The sequence below is a fragment of the Globicephala melas genome, chromosome 7 (assembly GCF_963455315.2).
Source record: "Globicephala melas chromosome 7, mGloMel1.2, whole genome shotgun sequence".
NCBI classification, from domain to species: domain Eukaryota; kingdom Metazoa; phylum Chordata; class Mammalia; order Artiodactyla; family Delphinidae; genus Globicephala; species Globicephala melas.
This window is the reverse complement of record NC_083320.1, coordinates 108,764,047-108,780,883: the sequence shown is the minus strand read 5'-3', so window position 1 is coordinate 108,780,883 and position 16,837 is coordinate 108,764,047. Positions and strand designations below refer to the sequence as shown.

General features: G+C 38.0%; 1 protein-coding gene and 1 non-coding gene across 2 annotated transcripts in view; one reads left to right on the top strand and one right to left on the bottom strand.

Moving 5' to 3' along the window:
* The window catches only part of MAP3K2 (mitogen-activated protein kinase kinase kinase 2), a 99,261-nt gene that overhangs the window by 24,345 nt on the left and 58,079 nt on the right, over window positions 1-16,837 (top strand). The gene's annotated exons all lie outside the window — the stretch shown is intronic.
* On the bottom strand, window positions 4,658-4,730 carry TRNAW-CCA (transfer RNA tryptophan (anticodon CCA)). The gene has a single exon. It is a non-coding gene; the product is annotated as a tRNA-Trp (tRNA).

Here is a 16,837-nt window from a genome sequence, read left to right as displayed (position 1 = left end):
CCGTGAGCCACAACTACTGAGCCTGCGCGTCTGGAGCCTGTGCTCTGCAACAAGAGAGGCCTCGATAGTGAGAGGCCCGTGCACCGCAATGAAGAGTGGCCCCCGCTTGCCGCAACTACAGAAAGCCCTCGCACAGAAACAAAGACCCAACACAGCCAAAAATAAATAAATAAATTTATATTTAAAAAAAAAGACCAAAAAAACATATATAGGTACAAATGTGTGTGTTTGTGTACATCTATATCTGTTTTTTTACATACTTCAAAACTGTGACTTATGATGATACCTTCAATCCCAATTCCACACCACAGGATTCATTCTTGCCTTACCCCTTTCCATATTTGCAAGACCCCCAAAGACATTAGATGGAGCAGTTGTTGGGTGGGCAGAGGCAGGTGTAATAGCAGCCCAGCATGGTGCTATAATTTTTCCTCTCACCACTTCTTTGCCTGTGTTTTACATGTTGTATTTCCGTTTAGTTCTATATACTTAAAAATTTGTTGAGACTTTCTCTTTTAGCTGCAGATTATTCTTTAGGTATGTTGTTTCACTTCCAAATGTTTGAAGATTTTCTTGTTGTCTTTCTGTTATTACTTTCTGGATTGCTTCCACTGTGGTCAGAGAACATAGTTTATATGATTTTAATTCTTTTAAATATGTTGAAATTTATTTTGTGGCCCAGGATATGGCCCAGGTCTACCTTGGTGAATGTTCCGTGGGTGCTTGAAAAGAATGTGTAATCTGCCATTAATGGGTGGAATGGTCTCTTTGTGTGTGTGTGTGTGTGTGTGTGTGTGTGTGCACGCGCACATGTATGTGTGAATTAGCTTAATTACAATCATATGTTTTTTAAGGAGCTTAAGAGAAGAAAAAAGAAAACATTTTAATAATCCTCAAACTTACTCTCAATATTTCTTTCTAGTGTGCTTCATTTTGTCTGTTGGATTTGAGTTACCTCATCTGATGTCACTTCTCAGTCTGAAGAACTCACCTTAGTATTTCTTTCCTTTTTTTAAATTTATTGCCTTTTTTTTTTTTTTGGCTGCCTCAGGTCTTAGTTGCAGTATACGGGGTTTTCATTGAGGTGTGTGGGATCTTTCGTTATGGCGTGGGCTCTTCGTTGTGGCACGCGGGCTTGTCTGTAGTTGTGGCGGGCAGATTTTCTCTCTCTAGTGGTGCTTGAGCTCCAGAGCGCGTGGGCTCTCTGTAGCTTGTAGCATGCGGGCTCTCTTGTTGAGGTGTGCGAACTCAGTAGTTGTGGCGCGTGGGCTTAGTTGCCCTGCAGCATGTGGGATCTTAGTTCCCCAATCAGGGATGAAACTTGCGTCCCCTGCATTGGAAGGTGGATTCTTTACCACTGGACCACCAGGGAAGTCCCCCCTTATTCTTATAAAGCAGTTCTTCTTGCAGTGAATTCTCTCAGTTTTTGTTTGTCTAGGAATGTCTTTATTTCACCTTCCATTTTGAAGCATAGTCTTGCTGAATATGAGATTCTTGCTTGATATTTGTGTTCTTGTTTTATTTTTGTTGTTACACGTGCCATTCCACCTTGTTCTGACTCAGTTATTTATGACAGAAGTTAGTAGTTGTATTTTTCCTCTCTAGCAAAATGAGTTATTTTCTTTCAGCTTTTAAGATGTTCTTTATGTTTGGCTTTCTGTAGTTTAATTACAATGTGTGTCTAGGTGTGAATCTTTTTTTTAAGATTTTTCAAATGACTTTAAAAAAATTTTAGGTGTTGATTTCTTGATATTTATTGTGTTTAGAGTTTATTGAGCTTCTTGGATCTGTAGATTCCTGTTTTTCAAGAAATTTGGGAACTTTTCGGCCATTGCTTCTTCAGATATTTTTTTCTGTCTACTTTTTTCTTCTTTCCTTGTGGGGCATGCATTAAAATGTGTTCGTCTGCTTAATGTCTCACAGGTCTCTGAGACTTTGTTAATTTTCCTTCAGTCTTTTTTCTCTCTGTTCTTCAGATTAGATGACTACTATTGATCTCTTTGTGGAGTTTAATTCTTTCTTCTGCCATCTCAGATTTACTGTTGAGTCCATCTGATACACTTTACATTTGGATATGGTATTTTTCACCTCTAGAATTTCCATTTCAGTTCTTTTTTATAGTTTCTATTTATTGATGTTTCTTATTTATGGAATAATTTTCACCAGATTTTCCTTTAATTCTTTTAAATATATTTATAATAGCTGCCTTGAAGTCTTTGCTAATTCCAACATTTTAGCCTACCCAGGGTCCATTTCTACTGATAGCTTTTTTCCATATATATATATATTAAGTATGGGTCCCACTCTTCTCTTTCTTTGCTTGCTTCACTTTTTTTTTTTTTTTTGAGAACTAGACATATTAGATAATACATTGTAGGATCTCTGGATTGGGATTTTTTTTTTTTAAACCAAGTTGCTTCTACTTAATCCATGGAATACATTGTTCCCCATTCTTGTTTGGCTGTTACTGTATTTGCTTAGTTATTTTTGTTTGTTTCTCTGTTTGTATTTTTATTTATTTATTTATTTTTGACTGTGTTGGGTCTTCGTTTCTGTGCGTGGGCTTTCTCTAGTTGCAGCGAGCGGGGGCCACTCTTCATCGCGGTGCGCGGGCCTCTCACTGTCGCGGCCTCTCTTGTCGCGGAGCACAAGCTCCAGACAGGCAGGCTCAGTAGTTGTGGCTCACGGGCCTAGTTGCTTCGCGGCATGTGGGATCTTCCCAGACCAGGGCTCAAACCCATGTCCCCTGCATTGGCAGGCAGATTCTCAACCACTGCACCACCAGGGAAGCCCTCTGTTTGTATTTTTAAAGCCAAACTTCCTAAGGGTTGCCCTGTGACTGCATAACTTAGTGGTCAGTCAGTGATAGAACAGAGGTTACACTCAAATACTTCAAGCCTGTAAGGCTTCAGCCATCTTCTGGTGGATGTGTGTGAATTGGAGAGTGCAAATTTAAGGCAATAGCCAAGTGGACCTTACTTTTTACTTTGTACCTGGCCCTCTTGGGTTTCCTCTGTCTACATATGCCCATAGTTTCCTAGTCAGCCAGTGATTTGTACAGTTCATCCAGCACTTCTGTGGCTCTCTCATTTTCAAGATCTTCCCATTAAATTTTTGGCTGGTCTGACTTTGCCCCCAGCTGGGACCCTTTCCTCCTCCTCCTAGCAGAGCTACTGGTTTTCCCTGTTCATTTTTACCCTGTTTTTTCCTTTTATTGACAGTGTCACTTAGCGTGACTCTTCATCTTTCACACCAAATCAAGTCAAGCCCTTTAGCAAGAGTTGCTGAATTTCAGGGCCAACTCTGCCCTGTTGAAAGTTCTTATGTAGGCCAAACTGGGCTAGTGTTGGGAATCTCCTGACTCCCACTGCTTTACCTGAAGTTCTGGTAGTTTTCCCTGAATAAATACTTCTCAATTTGTTGTTTATCTTTTGGCAGTTTCCAAATCCCTGAAATAGTTATTTTTGGCAATTTGTCCAGTTTTATTCTTACTTTTGGAGAAGAGGATTTGCTGAGCTTTTTATTCCGCATTAACTGGAAGTCCAAGCTCTTTTTATTTTGTCTTCAAAATATACCATGAATCCTTTTTTTTTTTTTCTCCATCTTACCTGCTGCCATATTATTCTAAACACTTTAATATACCATCATCTCCTTCTGGACCTTAAGTAACCTTATAACTGTTTTTGCTGCTTCTGTTTCTCTTACAGTTCATTCTTTAAATAATTTTTTGAGTTTGGGAATGCTTTAGATTTACAGGAAACTTTTAGATAGTTCAGAGGGTTCTTGTATTCTGCACCCAGTTTCCATATTGTTAACATCTTATGTTATTATGATACATTTGTCACAAGTAAGGCATCAATATTGATATATCATTATTAATCTCATATTTTATTCAGATTTTGTTGTCCTTTCTCCATTCCAGGATCCCATCTAGGATGCCAGATTACATTTGGTTTTTATAATGCCTTAATTCCTCTGGGTTGTGGTAGTTTCTCAAACATTCCTTGTTTTTAATGACCTTGACAGATTTGAAGAATATTGACTAGATATTTCATAGACTGTCTCTCAAATTTCATTTTGACTGATACTTTCTCATATTACTTAGTTTATGAGTTCTTGGAGGAAGACCACAAAGGTAAAGTGCCATTTTCATCATATTTGATAACATCATATTAAAGGTTGAATATAAACTTGATTTATCACTGTGATGTTGACCCTGGTCACCTGGCTGAGGTAGTACCTGTTATATATCTGCACTTAAAGTCATTCCTCCCCTCTTTTGCAAATGAAAGCACACTGTAAGCATTCTTTTTTGTTTGCTTTTTTGCTCAACATGTGTTTTTAACTTCAAGCATTGTTTGCTCAATATGAATAAATATCCATGTTTTGTTACATGTATCTGTAGTAATGCAAATGAACCAACTAAATAACATTCAGTTCCTGAATTTATAGTGTATCCATTCTATGAGTGATACACATTTTGGCTGTTACATTTATTCAGCAGCCAATGTGATATTTATTTATTTTTAATATTTATTTATTTATATTTATTTGGCTGCACGGGGTCTTTAGTTGTGGCACGCGGGATATTTTGTTGCTACATGCGAGATCTTCCTTGCGACATGCGGGATCTTTAGTTGTGGCATGTGGGATGTAGTTCCCTGACCAGGGATCGAACCTGGGCCCCCTGCATTGGGAGCATGGAGTCTTAACCACTGGACCACCAGGGAGGTCCCCCAATGTGATATTTAAAAACAAAACAAAAACAAATGCAACCAAACAAACAAAAAACCCCAAATCAAATCATATCTTATCTTTGCTTAAAACCACTAACTGACTTTCTGCTGTATTATATATGATAGTCAAACTCCTTTATGAACTTTCTTGGTAGTGGCTATAGCTTACATTTTCATTTTATTTCTTGCCACTCCCCCTTTGCTTTGTAAGGTACTGACCACACAGTCCTTCCTACAGTTCCTGGAGCATGCTAAGCTTTTTGGGCATTTGTGTGTGCTATTCTTCAGCCTTGAGAGTTTTCCCACTGACTCTTCTTCAGACTGATACCTTCTCAGTTGTTAGAGTGCTTACCTGTTTACTCATTCACTGAGTTTGTTTTCTTCATTGGCACTTTGTATTCACTTGTATGTCTTCCTCATTAAAGTGTAAGCCCCAAGAGTACAGGGACTTTGTTTACTATAGTATATGTGGCATATAGTGAGTGGACGCTTAATAATTTTTTTTTTTTAAGACATGAGTGAATGGTAGTCCTCAAAGCATATGAAATGGAGGTATTTACAATGTTAGTAGATCATTTAAAATACAAAATAAAACCCTACATTTTAAAAGTAAATGGTTGCGGGACTTCCCTGGTGGTGCGGTGGTTAAGAATCTGCCTACCAATGCAGGGGACACAAGTTTGAGCCTTGGTCCAGGAAGATCCCACATGCCGAGGAGCAACTAAGCCCATGCACCACAACTACTGAGCCCGTGTGCCACAACTACTGAAGCCTGCGCGCCTGGAGCCCATGCTCCACAACAAGAGAAGCTACCACAATGAGAAGCCCACGCATTCCAATGAAGAGTATCCCTCGCTCGCCACAACTAGAGAAAGCCTGCACGCAGCAACAAAGATCCAATACAGCCAAAAAAAAAAAAAAAAAAAAAAAAAAGTTGCATTTGAAGGAAAGCACAGTGCAGGATCATTAAGTTTAGATTTGAGCCTTGTTGGGATTTTGCAAGAAGTAAGTGTTTTGGGGTGTTTCTTTGGTATTTTTAAAATTGTAGTAAAATAAAAATAACCTAAAATTTACTGTCTTCACTATTTTTTTAAGTGTACAGTGCAGTGGCGTTAAATATATTAGCATTGTTGTACAACCATCACCACCATCCTTTTCTAGAACTCTTTTCATCTTGCAAAACTGAAACTCAAGACCCATTAAACAAAAACTCCTTTTCTTCTGACCCCAGCCCCTGACAACCACCTTTCTACTTTATGTCTGTATGAATTTGAATAGGTACCTCAAATAAGTAGAATCATACAGTATTTGTATTTTTGTTGGCTGGCTTATTTCACTTAGTAAAATGTCCTTAAAGTGTATCCATGTTGTAGCATATGTCAAAATCTACTTCCTTTTTAAGGCTGAATAATACTTCATTGTATACATATACACCATGTTTTGTTTATCCATTCATCTGTCAGTGAGCGCTTGGGTTGCTTTAACATTTTGGCTATTGTAAATAATGCTCCTATGAAAATGGAAGTACAAAAACCTGTTTGAGTCCCTGCTTTCAGTTCTTTTGGGTATATACCCAGAAGTGGAATTGCTGGATCATATGGTAACCTAGTTTTTAATTTTTTGAGGAACCGCCATACTGTTTTCCATAGTGACCGCACCATTTTACATTCCCACCAACAGTACACAAGAGTTCCAATTTCTCCACATCTCTGCCAACATTTATTATTTTCTTTTTTCTTGATAGTAACCATTGTAAGGGGTGTGAGATGGTATTTCATTGTGGTTTTGATTTGCATTAGTTTCCCTAATGATTAGTGATATTGAGCATCTTTTCATATTCTTATTGGCCATTTGTATATCTTCTTTGAAGAAATGTCTATTCAAGTCCTTTGCCCACTTTTTAATCATGTTATTTGTTTTTTGTTGTTGAATTGTAAAAGTTCTTTATATATTTGGACGTTAACCTCATCAGATAAATGGTTTGCAAATATTTTCTCACATTCCATGTATTACCTTTTCACCCAGCTGATTGTGTCCTTTGAGGCACAGAAGTTTAAAATTTTTTAAACAGTTATGTTGAGGTGTAATCGACAACAAAATATAACTGCACATATTTAATGTGTACAATTTTATGAGTTTGGACATATATGAACACCCATGATACCATCACCACTATCAGAGTAATAGACATATCCAATACCTCCCCCAAATTCCTTGTGTCCCCCTCACCCCCTTTTCTTTGGTGGTGGTAGGAGCACTTAACATATTTACCTTTTTAACAAAATTTTAGGTGCACAGTACCATATTAATAACTTCAGGCATTGTACAGCAAATCTCTAGAACTTAGTCATCAGAATAACTGAAACTTTATGTACATTGAATAACAATGCCCCATTTTCACCACCTGCTGGTCCCCCAACCCCACAACTATTTTATTCTCTGCTTCTATGAATTTCACTATTTTAGATACCTCATATAAGTGGAATCATGCATTATTTGTTTTTCTATGACTGGATTGTTTCACTTAACATAGTGTCCTCCAGGTTCATCCATGAGATGTTTTAAATTTTGATGAACTTCAGTTTATCTGTTTTGTCTTTTGTTGACTGTGCTTTTGGTGTCACATCCAAGACATTGTTGCAAAAATGAAGCTTTCCCTCTATATTTTCTTCTAAGAGTTTTATAGTTTTAGCTCTTACATTTAGGTTTATGATCCATTTTAAGGTAACTTTTGTATTTGGTGTAAAGTAAGGCTACTTTTTTTTTTTTTTGCATGTGAATGTCTAGTTTTCCCATCACTAAATGTTTTAAAAACTGTTCTTTCCCTGTTACATAGTCTTGGCACCCTTGTCAAAAGTTATTTGACCAAATATACAAGGGTTTAATTCTGGACTCTATTCCATTGGTCTTTATGCCAGCACCACGTGTTGTTTTAATTACTGTAACTTGGTAGTGCGTTTTGAAATCAGGAAGTGTGAGTCCTCCTATTTTGTTCTTTTTCAGGATTGTTTTGGCTATTTGGCATCCTTTGAGATTCCTTATGAACTTTTGGATGGGTTTTTCTATTTCCGCAAAAAAAAAAAATCATTGGGATTTTGATAAGGATTGCATTGAATATGTAGATCACTTTGGATAGTATTGACTTCTTAGTATTAAGTTTACTCATCCATGAACATGGGATGTGTTTCCATTTATTTATGTCTTTTTTTTTTTTTTTTTTTTTGGCGGTACATGGGCCTCTCACTGTTGTGGCCTCTCCCATTGCGGAGCACAGGCTCCGGACGCGCAGCCTCTGGACGTGCAGGCTCAGCGGCCATGGCTCACAGACCTAGCCGTTCCGCGGCATGTGGGATCTTCCCGGACCGGGGCATGAACCCGTGTCCCCTGCATCGGCAGGTGGGCTCTCAACCACTGTGCCACCAGGGAAGCCCTATTTATATCTTTTTAATTTATTTCAGCAGCATTCGGTAGTTTTCGTTGTATGTCTTTCACTGCCTTGGTTAAGTTAATTTCTAAGTATTTTATTCTTTTTGATGCTCTTGTAAATGGAATTTTCTTAATTTCATTTTCAGATCGTTCATAGTGTATAGAAATGTAACTGATTTTTGTGTGTTGATCTTGTATCCTGCAGTGTTGTTGAATTTATTAGCTCCAGCACTCTGTGTGTATGTGTGTGTTTGTGTGTGTGTGTGTGTGTGTGTGTGTGTGTACAGTCTTTAGGTATTTCTACATAAAAGATCATGTCACCTTCAAACAGAGATCATTTTACTTATTTCATTCCGATTTGGAAGCCTGTTTCTTTTCATGCCTAATTGCTCTTACTACAACTTCCAATGCTATGTTGAATAAAAGTGGCAAAGTGGGCATCTGTGTCTTGTTCCTAATGTGAACCAGGAAAAGCTAAGGGGAAATGCTTTCAGTCTTTCACAATTGAGTATGATGTTGAGTATAGGTTTTTCTTATATGATCTTTATTATGTTTAGGAAGTTTCCTTCTGTTGCTAGTTTGCTGAGTGTTTTTATCATGAAAGAGTATTGAATTTTGTTAAATGCTTTTTCTGCATCAGTTGAGATGATTGTGTATTTTGCCCCCTTCCTTCCACTGATATGATACGTTACATTGACTTTTCATGTGTTGAACCATCCTGCCTTTTAATAATCCATTCCACTTGGTTGTGATGAATACTCCTTTTAATATGTTGCTTAGTTTGGTTTCCTAGTACTTTGTTGAGGATTTTTGCATCAGTATTCATAAGAGATAATTGGTCTATAGTTTTCCTGTAATGACTTTGTCTGGTTTTGGTATCAGGGTAATATTGGCCTCATCCAGTGAGTTAGGAAGTGTTCGTTCCATCTGGATCTGGGCTTTTCTTTTTTTTTATAAATTTATCTATTTATTTTATTTTTGGCTACGTTGGGTCTTCATTGCTGTGCGTGGGCTTCCTCTAGTTGTGGCGAGTGGGGGCTGCTCTTCATTGCAGTGCATGGGCTTCTCATTGCGGTGGCTTCTCTTGTTGCGGAGCACAGGCTCTCAGCATGCAGACTTCAGTAGTTGCGGCACATGAACTCAGTAGTTGTGGCTCACAGGATCTAGAGCGCAGGCTCTAGAGTGCAGGCTCAGTAGTTGTGGCGTATGGGCTTAGTTGCTCCACGGCATGTGGGATCTTCCCGGACCAGGGCTCAAACCTGTGTCCCCTGCATTGGCAGGCAGATTCTTAACCACTGTGCCACCAGGGAAGTCCCTGGGCTTCTCTTGTTTGGAGGGTTTTTTGGGTTTTTTTGGCAATGCCACATGGCATGTGGGATCTTAGTTCCCTAACCAAGGATCAAACCCTTGCACCCCCTGCAGTGCAAGCATGGAGTCCTAACCACTGGACTGCCAGGGAATTCCCTGATCCTTTTTATTTCTGTAATGTTCCCTCTTTCATTTTTGATTCTAGTTATTCGAACCTTTTCTTTTTTATTAGTCTAGCTAAAGGTTTGTCCATTTTGTTGATCTTTTCGGAGAATCAACTCTTGGTTTTATTGATTTTTCTCTGTTGTTTATCTCTTCTCTATTTTGCTTCTCTCTGCTCTGATCTTTATTATTTCTTTCCTTTTGCTAGCTTTAGGTTTAGTTTGTTCTTTTTCTAGTTCCTCAGGATGTAGAGTTAGGTCATTGATTTGAAATCTTTTTTATTTTTTTTAAAATTTATTTATTTATTTAATTTTTGGCTGTGTTGGGTCTTTGTTGCTCGGTGAGCAGGGGCTCCTCTTCGTTGCAGTCTACGGGCTTCTCACTGCGGTGGCTTCTCTTGTTGCGGAGCACGGGCTCTAGGTGCATGGGCTTCAGTAGTTGCAGCACGCAGGCTCAGTAGTTGTGGCTCGTGGGCTCTAGAGCACAGGCTCAGTAGTTTTGGTGCACGGGCTTAGTTGTTCCGTGGCATGTAGGATCTTCCCGGACCAGGGATGGAACCCATGTCCCCTGCATTGGCAGGTGGATTCTTAACCACTGCGCCACCAGGGAATTCCCTTGAAATCTTTTTTTTTTAATGTGTGCGTTTACAGCTATAAATTTCTCCCTTAGCATGGCTTTTACTGCATCCCAAAAGTGTTGGTATGTTGTGTTTTTATTTTCACTTTTTTCTGGATATTTTCTAATTTACCTTATGATTTCTCCTTTGACTTCTTTGGCTGATTAAGAGTTTGCTGTTTAATTTCTGCATATTTGTGACTTTTCCAGTTTTCCTTCTGCTGTTGATTTCTAGTTTCATTCATTGTGCTTGGAAAAATTATTTTGAGTTCAATCTTACTAAATTTTTAAGACTTTTTTGTGGCCTAACATATGATCTATCCTAGAGAATATTCCATGTGGAGTTGAGAAGAATATATATTCTGTTTTGGGGGTGGAGTGTTCTGTATATATCTGTTAGGTCTAATTGCTCTTAGTGTTGTTTAAGTCTTCTGTTTGCTTCTTGATCTGTGTGGTTGTTCTATCCATTATTGAAAGTGGGGTATTGAGTGAACTGTTGTTATTGTTTAAGTATGTCTATTTTTTTCTTCAAGTCTATCGTTTGCTTTATATATTTTGGAGCTCTGATGTTTATCATTGTTATATTTTTTTCATCAATTGACCCTTTTGTTAGTGTTTAATGTTCTTTTTTGTCTCTTCTAACAATTTTTTTTTTGTGTGTGTGATACGCGGGCCTCTCACTGTTGTGGCCTCTCCCGTTGCGGAGCACAGGCTCTGGACGCGCAGGCTCAGCGGCCATGGCTCACGGGCCCAGCCGCTCCGCCGCATGTAGAATCTTCCCAGACCGGGTCATGAACCCGTGTCCCCTGCATCGGCAGGTGGACTCTCAACCACTGCGCCACCAGGGAAACCCTCTTGTAACAATTTTTGACTTACAGTCTATTCTGTTTGATACTCGTATAGCCACTCTGGTTTTCTTCTGTTTCTATTTGCATGGAATATCTTTTTCTGTCCTTTCACATTAAACCTATTGTGTAGTTAGATCTAAAGTGAGTCTCTTGTAGACAGCATACAGGAGCATCATGCTTTTTAAATTCGTTCTGCCAATCTGTGCCTGTTGATTGGAATGCTTAATTACTTTACAGGTAAAGTAATTACTGATAGAGAAGGCATTTTATGTGTTTTTTTGGTATTTTTTTGTCCCTCATTTCCTCCATCTCTGCCTGTCTTTGTGTTTAGTTGATTTTTCTGTAGTGACGCAGTTTGATTTTTCTCACCTTTTTTTTTTAATCTATATTCTCTTCTGTTGGGTGGGTGTGTGTGTGTGTGTGTGTGTGTGTGTGTGTGTGTGTGTGGTTACCATGAGGTTACATGTAACATCCTAAAGTTATAACAGTTTGTTTTGAATTGAAATCAACTTAACTTCAATCACATACGAAAACTCTATTTCTCTATAGCTCTGTTCATCCCTGTTTATTGTTAGTGTCACAAATTACATTTTTATGCATTGTGTTCCCATTAACGTAGATTTAAAATTATTTTTGTGCATTTGTCTTTTATATCCTGTAGAACATAAAAAGTGAAGTTACAGACCAATATTGCAGTAATGCCGGTTTTTATATTTGCCCATGTATTTACCTTTACGGGAGTCTTTATCTTTATATATCTTAGAGTTACTGTCTGGTGTTTCTTCATTTGAACATGAAGAAATTCCATAGCATTTCTTGTAGGGCAGTACTAATAGTAATGAACTTCCTTAGCTCTTGGTAGATACAGAATTCTTCTTTGGCATTTTTTTTCTTTTAGCACTTTTAATGTATTATCCCACAGCCTTGTGGCCTCCACAGTTTCTACTGATAATCTTTTTGAGGATCTACATAATGAGTGCATTTTCTCTAGCTACTTTCAAGATTCTCTAGCTGCTTTCAAGATTCTCTCTCTTTCAGCAGTTTGATTATATTGTGTCTTGCTGTAGATCTGCCTGGGTTTGTCCTACTTGGAATTTATTGAACTCCTTGGATTTGTAAATTCATGTCTTCTGTCATATTTGGCAAGTTTTTGGCCATTACTTCTTCAGGTAATCTCTCTGCCCCTTTCACTCTCTCTTCTTCTCAGACTCTTATAATGTTTATATTGATATATTGGTCTGCTTGATGGTGTCCCATAAGTTCCTTAGGCTCTGTTCACTTTTCTTTATTATATTTTTCTATTCTTCAGCCTTGATAATTTCAAATGTTCTATATTTAATTTTGCTGATTTGTCTTTTTACTCAAGTCTACTGTTGAACCCCTTTATTTTATTCTTCAGCTCTGGAATTTCTGTTTGGTTCCCTTTTGTAATTTCTTTTTGTTGATAATGTAATTTTGTTTATATATTGTTTTCCTTGTTTCTTTGTGTTTTCTTTTAGCTTTTTTTTTTTTGTGATATATGGGCCCCTCACCGCTGTGGCCCCTCCTGCCGTGGAGCACAGGCCCAGTGGCCACAGCCCATGGGCCCAGCCGCTCCACGGCACGCGGGATCCTCCCGGACCGGGGCACGAACCCGCGTCCCCCACATTGGCAGGCGGACCCCCAACCACTGCACCACCAGGGAAGCCCTCTTTTAGCTTTTTAAACATATTTAGGACAGTTGTTTTAAAGTCTTTACCCAGTAAGTTCATTAACTATGCTTCTCTAGAGCTGGTTTTGCCACTTATTTTTCTTCCTTTGAATGGGCCACGTTCTCCTTTTTTTTTGGTATGCTTTGTCATTTTTTGTTGAAAATTAATCATTTGAAAAAACGATCACTTCTCCCTGCCTTTGCAGACTTGTTCTGTGTCTGTCAGACCAGTCTTTCACTAATAAGCCGAGTGTGCTTGGGGCTTAGGATCAGCCCAGTGTGAAGGCTTTTTGTCTTCTCAGGCCTTTTCTGGGCATACCTTTTGCTAAATCTCCATGTGACTTCTTCAGTTCCCCCATATCCACAACTGCTTTTTTTTTTTTTTTTAATGCTGATCCTAGTCTCTCTACCATTAACCTCTGTTGGAGGTTAATGGGGTCCCACTGTCCGCATCTTGTACCCCAAACTCTGACCTTTCTGCTATATCTGACACTCCTTTTTTAAAAAAAAAAATTATTTATTTTGGCCACACCACATGTGCGGTCTTAGTTCCCTGACCAGGGATTGAACCTGCGCCCCCTGCAGTGGAAGTGCAGACTCTTAACCACTGGACTGCCAAGGAAGTCCCCACAACTGCTTTTAAAGGTCTTAAATTTCCAAAGAATCTTCCCCTTGAATCTTCTCCTCAGGGTCCTAGATGATCTGTTGTATGTATCATAATCTCTTGTTTCAAGCATTTGCAGGTCTCTAGGCCCCCTGTAGTTTACCCACATAGTACTGGCGTCTTTTCCATCTGAGTTCTGAGTTAGGTACAACAGAGAGCAGTCAGTCCTTCAGGCAGCTCCCAGCAGCTTAGAACACTGCAAACAAATTTGCTTTGTTCCCTCTAGTTTGGGGGAGGGATTTGGGAACCAGGCTGTTTGCTCCAGACCAAGACTGTGTAGGGAGGGGGTGGAGCAAGGTCAAATAAAAATGCCACCAAATTTGTTTCTATTTTGAATGTAGCTTTTACTTGATTAGATATTTACTTGGTTGTTGTAGTCGTTTAATTGTTTTCCAGAGCTCCTATTTCACCAGCTTCTGGCTGATTTTAAATGTTCTGTGGGGGAATAAGGGCTTGGAGCTTCATAGTCCATCATGTTGCTGATGTCACTCCTGAGTATCTTATTTCCTTATATTGTCTAGTAATAGTCTACTGTATAGATAGATCACATTTTTCTTATCAGTTCTTCAGGTGATGGACATTTGGGTTGGTTCCACTTTTTACTCCTGTAAATAATGCTGCAGTGAATCCATTCAGTTTTGACGGAAAGACACTATGCATCAAAAATGTCCTCTCCATTTTATGAAACTTAAGTAATAACATATTAAATAGAAGTGTAAATATTTTAAATATACTTTAAAGATTTAAAGTATGTAAGTATATATGTATAGGCAGAATGGCATCACTTTATAGCTCATACATCTCTGTTTAGTTAGTATTTTATTTTTGTCTGGAAATATCAATCAACATTTACATAGATATAAAAAGTTAATTTTTTTCTCTTTGTCAATTATCTATTCTGCATAAGAAGTTTCCTCAAAACTCAGGGGTTTAAAACAGCAAGCATTTGGTCTCTCACAGTTTATGTGGAGCAGGAATCGCAGCACAGCTTATCTGGATACTTTTGGCTCTGGATTCCTTACAAGGCTGCAGTGAGTTTTTTGGCCATGCTGTAGTCATTTTAAGGCTCACCTGGCGTGTGACCTGCTTCCTCATTCAGTTGGCTGTTGGCAGGCTTAAGTCCCTGTTGGATGTTGGGCGAGATATTGTTTCTTTGCCATGTGAGCCTTTCCATAGGGCAGCTTGCAGAATGTTGTCTGGCTTTCTTCAGAGGGTGCTACTGAGAGAGAGCAAGATAGAAGTCAGTCTTCTTGTAACCTAATTTCAGAGATGACATCTCATCATTTTTTTTCCTGTTCTTTTTGTTGAAAAGAGAGTCACTAGGTCCAGTTGTGCTTAGCAGGAGGACATTACACAAGAACATGAATATAAGTTTTCAGCATGCCACCTTGTTGAAGTCAATGCTTATAATTGAGGTTTTGGACAGTGAGGAACGCTGTGATATAAAGGCTTTTCCCTAGTCTAAGCCTAAATGATTTTAGATAAAGACCTTAGATAGGTTGTGAGTGACATGAAATGTGGTCAGTGTAAATTATTTTGTTTGGAAAGCTTCAGAAGATTATAGAATGTTAATGATATTTCAATATAAATTATAGTTTTCATTTTTAGCATATACTTTTGTGGGTTTAGTGCTTTAGAAAGTTGTTTGAATTATTGAGTTTCAGAAATAGGTTACTTTGTTTTAAGTGTATTTTGATTAGATCCTGGAATGAGAATGATTCCAGGACAAAGGATGTATTTTGGAAAATAAAGCCACATACAATCAAAATTTTAAAAAACTTTTTTACATGGTACATAGAATATAGGTCATCTTTGCTTCGACTGAATCTTAATAGGCTGAAATGTCATGAGATGCTCTCAATTTACTGTCAGCTTCTCGTACACCACTTTCATAGATCTCATTTAACTTGCAAGTTATTCATATCAGGACAGTCTTCTAATCATTAGTTTCCTATAAACGTGAAAATCATTAAAATCTTGTTAGAACAGTTTAACAAATTTAGATTGAGTACCAGTTTTGACTGTCGTTTGTTAGTGAGGATAAAGAGTTACATAACATTTGGTTTGATCTTAGTGAATTCATGATCTGCTTGCGGATGAGGGTGTGCTTAATTATAATGAAATGCACTTTAAATAATTAGTTGTAGTACACTATGGCAAAATACTGTCACACAGTTGGGCTTTTCTTACCTATATTTTAGTGACATATCTCTGTTAACATGCATGACACTACAGCAGTGTCTTTTCCTCTTTATTGGTCCATGGGCTTTTTGAGTGGAGTGCAAAACTGTCTTACTAATGTCTTGCTCATTTTCTTATAGTGTGAGTATTTGTGTAGACCTTTTTTCCCCTGTTTTTTTATTATTATTTTTTCCCTGTTCTTTTAGATTTAGTTTTTTATCTTTGCAAGCTAACTTCTCTCTTCTCTTATCCCCCACCTCCCACTTTTTTGCTTTCTGTCTTTCATTCTAAAATGCTCAGCGCCTTCTATGAGCCAGGCACTGTCCTGTGCATAGGAGAATCAGTAATCAACCATATCAATAAAGTCTCTGTTCTTAAGGCTCTTGTGTGCCATTGGGGGTGGAGATACAATAAATAAGTAAATTAACTAAATTAAAAGTATTTTTGTATCATGATAAGTTCTATAAAGAAGCAAAAATAGGATGATGTAAAAAAAATAATTGAGTGAGTGGGAGAAATGTCTCATATTGGATGGTCAGTAGACATGAGCAGCCATTTAAGGACTTGGGGAAAGACTCTTAGATGTAGAAAAAGCAAGTGCAGAGGCCCTAAGTTGGGTGTTGTGAATTGAACAAAGTCAAATTGGTTATGCACAATTATTGTGTTCTTTTAGGTAAATAAAAGTAGCTACCAATCAATGAAGTTAAGTGAAGATCAGCTGCTTCCTTGTAATCTATTGGCTTATAATGAAAGTAAACCTTAGACTAAATTCTGCCAAATATAATAGACTTTTATTTCGCCAACATTTATTAGCAAGCAACTTCAAAAATAGTAAGTGCCATTTGCTTTGTAAACATGTTAACTTCCCAACTTTCTATCCTTAAGGTACTTCAGCCATACCTTGCATGAAAGATTCACTTGATATATAGATGCAACAAAATTGTAGAGGCAGCAGTTGGTTAATCTTATTGGTGGCATCAAATAATCAGAATCCTCAAAATGAATGACTGACCTTGGCACTATCTTTAAGAATATAAGCTTTTACAGAAATAAACCAGCACACCTATGGTCAGTTAATCTTCGACAAAGGAGACAAGAATATACAGTGGGAAAAAGACAGTCTGTTCAGCAAGTGGTGTTGGGAAAACTGGACAGCCGTATGTAAATCAATGAAGTTAGAACACACCCTCACACCACACACAAAAAT